Raw genomic sequence first — 9,470 nt, forward strand, 5'->3', positions numbered from 1 at the left:
TTTTCCCACATTAGCAACTTCTTTCATCAATGTTGTACATTCATTGCAATTGATAAACACATTTTGGAACATAACCATTAAGCATGGATTATAGTTTACAATGTAGTTTATACTCTCTCCTATTCGACTTTGTAGGTTATGGCCAGATATATAATGGCCTGTATCTGTTGTTGTAATATAATTCAGAATGATTCCCAAGTCCCAAGATGCCCCCCTATTATACCTGTTTTTCCCTCTCCCTAATCCCAGATCGTCCATGAGTTACTGCCTCTACAACAATGGTATTTCTTCCATTGCTAGAATCACAATAAGCCTATAGTAGAGTACTAGTAAGTTTATTTTAGTCCATAGTTCATTTCCCAATCCTAAGGACGCTGGGATGGTGATGCCCACTCCACCATTAATTGAGGGGTCCTTCAATCCCATGCATCGATAGATGGGACTTTCTTGCTTGCAGCTGTAGGCACTCTTGGTTCCTTGGTATGTTGTTTGTCCATCATCTCCTCCTCTTAGTTGTCATGAGTGAGTTCATTGAACTGGAGAGAAGGTGTTGCAGCTCTGTTGAGATTCAGGGTTCAGTTGGCACATGGACAGCTCAAAGATTCAAGTCTCTTGGGTGTACAGCTACCAACTCTATTACTAATTATTGGTTCAAATAGAAGGACAGAAGTCATACATAGGAAAACCACTGCTAAATCTAACTCTGTCACACTGGACAGCATAAACATTAGATTAGGGCCCTCTGGCAAGAGGCCAAATTCCTGAGCTATCTGCCCTGACTATAGTGTCTGAAAGTCTCCATATCCCTGAGGAGTGTCACTATTTGGTGTAGTATCTACTTTGGCTATCAATGAGATCCTGTTGAGACATACATAAGCGCTTCCTCTGGGATGGCCTCCTGACTCACTTTGAAGTCTCTTGGCCAGATAAACTCATTTGTCTTAAGCCTTTCTGCCTTTAGGTCAAGGTCTATTTCCAGTTGCATTGCTTGTTGGTACTTGGTAGCAATCCCTCAGTGCCAGAGAGGCTCATCCCTGGGAGTCATGTCCCACACTGGGGGGAGGCTATTGTTTTTACATGATGAGTTTGGCTTAGAGAGCAGTTGGGCAAGTTTCTTAACCACTTCAAAAGTCAGGTTCTTCATGGGTAAAATGGCTCATACAACTGAAATATCTCTGAGGGCAAGAAATGTGTACTATAGCTCATGATATTTTTCATTAAAATATATATTAAGCACTGAAAAATAAAAACAAACCAATATAACAATCTGGCATGTAAATGCATTGCAGAGCCTCACTACAAACCCCAAGAGGTTGGCCCTGGGTTCTGATGGTCCAAAAAGAACAGATTTGTGATGGTAAGTATTTGTGAGGATGACTTGAAATGCTTCATTTCCAGAAGGGGAAAAAAGACTATCATTATTTTCTGCTTCTTCAGAACTAAAATTATTGTGCAACTGCTGGTGGTCTTTATATACAGGAGGCATCTTTTTGAGATTTGTATTTAACATTCACTTGAAATATTCTTTTTAATTTTACCTAAATCTCACAATCCCAACACAGCTATTTTAATATTTTCATATTTTCCAATCTCTTTATAAAAGTAGATTTTGCATAATACAATTCCATTATTCTACAGATTTTTTCCACCAACCATTTCAATTTAAGTCAATAAATATATAAGTGCCCACCATGTGCCAGGCACTAGACACACAAAAATAAACGAGACACAATCCTTTTCTTTAAGGAGCTCATGGTGTTTTGGGGGAGGCAAATGGGAAATCACCACATAGAGTGGTAAGTGCTAGGACATGGCAGAGTTCCAAGATCAGTGGGAGTGGACAGGGGTATAAAATTGATACCTAGAGGTTAAAAATATGTCTCAGGAGTCAGACAACTCTGGATTCTTGTCCTGGTTCTGTCACTTATTATCTGTGTGGCACTGAACCAGTTACTGAAACTCTCTGAGTTTCTACTTTTATAAAATGGAGATAGCAATAATGACTACCTCACAGTATTGTTTTGCTGATTAGATGAGACAGTACAGTTTAAATATTTACCATCTTATCTGGACCAGTTAAGTACCCAGTAAGCACTTAAAATGGTATTTTTTCATGTGAGCATCAAAGAAGGTTTTGGAAAAAGTGGCATCTAAATTGACATTTGGAAAAATGAGTTGGGGTTAGCCATGTAAAGGTGGGAGGGGTGAAGAGAGGAAAGAATAAGAGCAAAAGAGAACATTATTAAACAAAAACTTTTCTCTATTTTGAACATAGGCTTCATTTTTAAATCATTTTTAATGACCATATAATATCCCCTTATACTGATATGCTACAGCACAGTGGTTCTTTAAGTGGGGGTCTTGGGGACTTGTGAAAAATGTAAATTATTGGGCCTCATCTCAGATCTACTGGATAAGAAACTCTGGAGATGGGACCCAGCAAACTTGATTTAACAAGCCCTCCAGGTGACTGTGTTGCACACGAAACTTGAGAAGCACCCTACTCCATATTTCTCCATCCCACCTTAGATTTCAGTTGCAGCCATGGTGGACAATACCTATGTACCTGACAGCATCCATTCAGAAAACTGCTGCATCTCCTCTTGCTGTCCTCAGGGTTTTGGTAGAATGTTCTAGAAGTGTGGGGGAATTAATACCCTTGGGGGTAACATTCAACCAATGGGGGATAGAGTTTGGTTAATAAATATCTTAGTCCCCTATCTTTTGGAGGGAATTCTCAGCTGCATTCTACCTGACCACTTAGAGCAGGGGTTCTTAACCATTTTTGTTCCACAGATCCCTTTGCCAGGCAGGTGAAAGCAATGGATCCCTTACTAAGTCCACTGTGTATTATTTAACAAATATATCACACCTGCACCAATACGTCTCCACAAGAATTATGTTTTTTTAAAGTCAAATTCAAGCTCATGGACCCCTTGTTAAGAACTGCCTTAGAAGGTTCCTGGTGAGACTGAGCCTCAGGTGCCCATGATGGTAACCTTCTAGTAGCTATTCCTGAGTCACTTGTTCCTCTCCCTAACTCATTTCCTAAGATAACCCTCCCCCAAAACTCTACAGCAAAGTCCATCCTTCCTTCCTTCCTACTTTCCTTCCTTCCTTCCTTGCTGTTTTTGTTGTTGTCATTCCAAAACAGATTAATTTTATAAAAGTGAAAAATGTGAAAAAACTGGAGGGAAATCCAGAATAGCATGCCATGTGATCTACTGCCTCAGTCACAAAGAAACACCATCATCAAAAAAATATTAAGGGGAGTAGATATGGTTCAAGCAATTGGGTGCCCACCTACCACATGGGAGGTCCTGGGTTCAGTTCTCAGTGCCCTTCATGAAAGCGAGCAAGACAGCAAGCTGACACAATGGGCTGGTGTGGCAAGCTGATGCAACAAAGAGATACAATGAGGAAAGACAATGAGAAACACAACAAGCAGGGAGCGGAGGCGGCTCAAGTGATCGGGCGCCTCCCTCCCACATGGAAGGTCCCGAGTTCAGTTCCTGATGCCTCCTAAAAAGAAGACAAGCACACAATGAACAGACACAGAAAGCAGACAATGAGTGCTAACAATGAGGTGAGGGAGAGGGGAGAAATAAAATAAATCTTTAAAAAAAAGATATTTGTGAAATGGATGTGGCTCAACCAATTGGGCTCCCATATACCATATAGGAGGTCCAAGGTTCGATGCCCAGTGCCTCCTGGTGAGGGCAAGCTGGCCCACGGTGCAAGCTGGACCACATGTTGTGCCAGCCCATTCAAGAATGCAGCCCTGCCCAAGAGTGCTGCCCCATGTGGGACTGCTGTCCCATGTGGGAAAGCCACCCTGCACAGGAGTGCCAGCCAACGCAGAGAGCTGGAGCAGCAAGATGATGCAACAAGAGACACAGAGGAGAGAAAATAAGAAGACATAGCAGAACAGGGACCTGAGGTGAAGCAAGAGAGTAATCGCCCCTTTCTCACTCCAGAAGATCCCAGGATTGATTCCCAGAGGCCCCTAATGAGAATACAAGCAGACAAAGAAGAACACACACTGAATGGACACAGAGAGCAGAAAATGGGAGGAACGGGGGGAGAAATAAATAAAATAAATCATAGATATTATTTTCCAGTCTTTCACTTTCAGTATATTGGTATCCTTGGGTCTAAGATGAGTCTCTTGCAGACAGCATATAGATGGCTCATATTTTCTTATCCATTCTGCCAGTCTGTGTCTACTGATTGGAGAGTTTAATCCATTAACATTCAATGCTATTTCTATAAAGACAGTTTTTATTTCACCCATTTTGACTTTGGGTTTAATCTGTCATATTTTATTTTCACCATTCTTTTTGCACTTTTAGTTTCTTTTAATGATATAAATTTTTATAATGATATAAATTTTTATAATGATAAATATTTATAATGATATAAATTTTAATGATATAAATTTCCTACACTCTTTTCCAAGCCTCCACTCCTATCTTTTCTTTTCAGGCTGCAGTACTCCCTTTAGTATTTCCTACAAAGACAGTCTCTTGGTTACAAACTCAGTTTCTGTTTGTCTGTGGATATTCTAAACTTGCCCTCAGTTTTGAAAGACAATCTTGCCAAATATAAGATTCTTGGCTGGCAGTTTTTCTCTTGCAGTATCTTAAGTATATCACACCACTGCCTTCTTGCTTCCATGGTTTCTGATCACAAATTGGCACTTAATCTTATTAGGTATCCCTTGTATGTTAAGCGGCACTTTTCTCTTGCAGCTCTCAGAATTTTCTGTCTTCGGCATTTGACATTCCAATTAGTATGTGCCTCAGAGATGTTCTATTCAGATTTATTCAGATGGGAGTACTTTATGCTTCTTGGGCATGGATATTTATGTCCTTCAATAGGGTTGGGAAATTTCTACCATTATTTCTTCAAAGATTCCTTCTGCTCCTTTTCTCTTCTCTTCTCCTCTGGGACACCCACGACACATATATTTACATATCTCTTGCCATCATTTAATTCCCTGATATTCTATTCAATTTTTTTCATTCTTTTTCATTTCTTTTCTTCATCTGTTCTTTTGTATGTTCACTTTCAGAGGCCATGTCTTCAAGCTTGTGATCCTTTATTCCGCCTCCTCATATCTGAAGTTATATGCCTCCAGTGTGTTTTTAATTTCATTTATTGTGCCTTTCATTCCTGTAAGGTCTGCTATTTTTATGGGTACACTCTCATATACTTCTTTGTGCTCACCCAGTGTCTTCTTAATATCCTTAATCTCTCTAGCCATCTCATTGAATTTATTAAGATTTATTTGAACATCTATGATTAGTTGTCTCAACTCCTTTATGTCATCTCAAGGCTTATCTTGTTCCTTTGACTGGGTCATATCTTCCTGTTTCTTGGTATGAATTGTAATTTTTTGTTAGTATCTTGGTATCTAGCTTACTATATGTATTTATTCTGAATGCTCCTTCTCTCTTTAGTTTAGGGCTTTTTTGCTCTTTCTCCCTTGCTGGTTGTGTAGTAGGAGCCGAGGATGTAGCTGTAAGCTGTGGAGGCTGAAGCTCTCCACCTTGCCCCAAGGACCAATGAACTTCTCCACCTTTCTCCTCTACCAGGGGTAGGGACAGAGCCATAGCCGTGTGTAATAATACAAGTCATACAGGCCAAGATCATCGGTAGCTGCCCAGAGAGACTGACGAAGCTTCACACCCCTTCCTTCCCTGGATGGAGTGGGGATGGAGCTGCAAGCATGGGCAGCAATCTCTGCTGTGCAGTTCTAAAGTGACCGTAGTTGCCCAGGTAGACTGACATAGCATTAGACCTTCTCCTCCCCTGCCATGGGTCAGGATTGGCCTGCTTGAGTGCCCAAGAGTCTAATCCATGTGGGCTGAATATGCCTGCAGTTGCCCTGAGAGGCTGAGGGAGTACTGTCCCTTCTGCTCTTTAGAAGATGGGGATGGAACCACAGGTGCTCAACAGTTCTGTCCATGCAGGCCAAAAGTGCCTACCATCGTCTGGAGAGGCTGATGAAACACCAGCCTCCTCTTATCCCATGAGGGAGTGGGGGTGGATCCACAGAAGCCCAGCAGTTCAGTTGCTTTAGGCCAAAAGTGTCTGCTATTGTCTGGAGAGGCTAAGGAAACACCAGTCTCTTCCTATCCTATTAGAGTGTAGGGGTGGATCCACAAGCACCCAAAAGTTCAGTCCCTATAGGCTGAAAGTACTTGCCATTGCCCAAAGAGGCCAAGGAAATAGAGCTCCCTTCCAATCCTACTTGGGGGTAGGGATGGAGCTACAGGTATCTGACTATTCAGTCTCTGTAGGCTAAAAGCAAAAGCTACTCAGAGAGGCTAGGGAAACACCACCCACTCTTGTCCTATTGGGGGTGGGGGTGGAGCCACAGGCAACCAACATAGAGTTCGTGCAGGCCAAAAGTGCCTACAGATGCCCTTAGAGGCTGAGGAAACACCAGGCCCCTCCTGTCCTATGGAGTGTGCAGGAGTGAGGATGGAGTTGTAGGAACTCAACAAACCAGTTTGTGTGGGTCAAAAATGCCTGCAGTTGTCTGGAAAGACTGAAGAAGCATTGCTCCCCTCCTATCCTATTGGGGTGCAAGGGTGGAGATGGAATCATTTTTGGGAAATGGAGCTTCGAACTCCAGCCGCAGAATAGCTCCCAAGGCAGCTTGTGCCACAATGGAGGATGGACACCAGATTCTGCAGTGTGGAGTGCTCTACTCACGAATCTTCACTGCAGATAGGCAGCCTCCTCTTTCCATTCTCTCAAGGATATTGCAGAATGCACTTCTGGTCTACTGGGCCCCCAAACAGGTGCTTTAGATAGCTCTGTTTAGATTACTAACAACCCTGTAGGATGAGCTGACTCTTAAAACACCTTACTCAACTGCCATCTACCCAAATCCTCTCAGTTTGGGCTTTTTTTTTAACAGATGGCTCTTTGTCCATCGACTCCTCTCTTTGTCTTCTGAATCTTCTGGCTCCTTCTTGAACTTCTGCTTTTCATCACTGATATACTCACTATTGCAAATATCTGACATCTCAGGATCCTCCAAATCACTGTGTTCAATGGCTGTTTTAAAATCTTCTGAGATTGCATTTATTCTTAATAGTGTTTTGCAACTCTCTATCATATTGTTGAGATTTATTTGGAACCTGCTGCACATCTGCTGCTTGGGAGAAATGAGCAGGACAGGGGTGGATTGCTGCTGGACAGACTCACTCAGCTCCTTCAGATACATCCCTTCAATCAGGGATAAGATTCAGGATGCTTCCAGTGGTGAGAGTTTTTGTTCACTTTCATCATGACTAGTGTTGACACTTGGGGAGAGAAATGTTTCAGGCTGCCAAATAAACTTCCTGCTTGACCCATCTTGGTGGAGGCTGGTGAAGCTATGCTTTTGACCAGGACGTCCATGGACTCCTCACTTGCACTGAAGTGGCTGGATGTGGCCTTCTCGGCGTCCTGCTCCATGTTGGAGTCCCTGTGCACAGAGGAGTTGGTGCTCACGCAGGAGCATGGCATGTCCAACAGTGAAACTCTGTGGCCTGCACTCCTCCTCGGCATGGGCTTGCTCATCAGGATCTTGGATGATACCATCATATCAAAGTTGAGCTTGACTTTCTCCTGTTCTTCTATCTTGGCAGTGTTGGCACTGGGGTTGGTGGGATCGAGCAGCATTTGGTACTGGCTGTTGAGCATGTAGGATATCCTGAACAGAGAGTAATTAAAAATGCTGAACTTTCTATGGATGTTCTCCACATGAACCTCCATCTCTTGCATTGCACTGTTGGAGATGCTGTTAGTCTTTTTCACAGAAAAAGGAATTTCTTTAGACATGAAGTAGCAATTAATTATTTATTGGAACCCAGGCCCTGTCATGAAATGGGCATCCACCTACCCGCCTTTGTCCCTCTGAACTTTAGCAGGCCAGAATGGAAACCCCTTCAGTTTTGCCCAGACCAAAGGATGCAGATTGCTGCAAGGCTCACAAAACACTAGTTATCTCGTTTTTGGCAAGCAACAAGATAACATTCTGGACACACTTTGATTTCATTTATCTTATGTTCACAGACTTTGGTGACTATTATTTATGTCAACTTGTGATTTCCCCCATTGTAAATGATGCAGTTGTGCAAAATCCACTTTGCATCAGCCAGGAAGGTTTCTGTGCAGCCACGGATTTTCTTTTCAGCATTCTTTTCCAGTGTGCAAAGGTCTATGGAATGGAAGATGCATTCTTTTTTTTTTTTACATAGAGCAGTGAAACATTTACTTTTTTTTTCCACCTAGACTTACAACATCAATACATATAAATAATTCTAGGTTTTTTGTTTGTTTATTTGTATTTGGGAAGGGAGAGAGAGAGAGAAATATGGGATAAAAGAAAAGAGCTGGAGAACAGGTAACCTTTTGTTTCTTTTCTCAAACAGGAATTACTCTCATTCTGAAGGCAGGTACACCTGAAGGGTACATCTTGTTTTGAACAGTGGAAGATGTGTTCAGCATAATCGGGATGCTGTTCCAAAGGAACAGGGCTTCTGGAATGCATCCGCCCCTGGCTGCTTTATTTTCTGAATGGCAAACTTGAGCAGGTATGATAACTGTTCAATGGTGAGCATTGTCATGGCTCTAAGTCTGGGTCTCAATGCATTCTGCTACTGTAATTTTCTTACATTCAGGACAAAACCAGTCCCCCTCTGGTTCCGATGTCAGTCTCAGAAAGTTAAGCCTGATAAACCAATTGGCAGAGCTCACAGCAAAAGACCTGGCCTTCCTGGTGACAAATCCAGCAGTAGAAATCATCCCATCCACCCTGTTTTTTACCGTTATTGTTCAGTAAGCCAGGTTTCTTTTCCTTTTAATGGGGCTTGTTGCTGTGTCCTGTGGTGAGTGGCCATTGGAAGAATGTGGAAGGCTGGGGAACTTTCTTTTCTAGGCTGTTCTCTCTGTAAAGCCAGGATCTTTGGATGAAGTAGAGATACCCATGCCCTTTACCACCTCCTGTTCTGTTTTTATTTCTTTCTTCAGCCAAGCTTTGAAATGTCTTCCCATATTGATTACAGCTAGTACCCACTCCGCAGCCACCATTATCTGTGACCTGGTCTGGAAAGCAACACCCTCCCCACCAGTCCCCACACCTGGGCTCTCCTCCCAGCCCTAAAGTCTTTTTATTAACTGCTCCTTTCAGGAGAACCCAGATTAAGAAGCATATCCAATTTTTTTGGTACTTTTTTTAAATTAGAAAAGCAGTGAAAATACCGAATGCTGATTGAATAGGGTAAGGTGCAGAGAAGTCGTCACTCCTATATATTGCTATTGGGAAGTGACAAAAAGAGACACAGAGGAGAGACAATAAGAGGTGCAGCAGACCAGGGAGCTGAGCTGGCACAAGAGACTGAATGCCTCTCTCCCACTCTGGAAAGTGCCAGGATCAGTTTCCAGTGCTGCCTAAAGAGAAGACAAGCAGA

General features: G+C 42.5%; 1 pseudogene; it reads right to left on the bottom strand.

Annotated features, from left to right (window-relative positions):
- Positions 1-575: 575 nt before the first annotated feature.
- Positions 576-9,213, bottom strand: LOC101431051 (MYND-type zinc finger-containing chromatin reader ZMYND8-like; annotated as a pseudogene).
- Between the last annotated feature and the right edge of the window lie 257 nt (positions 9,214-9,470).

Source organism: Dasypus novemcinctus, chromosome 1 (genome assembly GCF_030445035.2).
Source record: "Dasypus novemcinctus isolate mDasNov1 chromosome 1, mDasNov1.1.hap2, whole genome shotgun sequence".
NCBI classification, from domain to species: domain Eukaryota; kingdom Metazoa; phylum Chordata; class Mammalia; order Cingulata; family Dasypodidae; genus Dasypus; species Dasypus novemcinctus.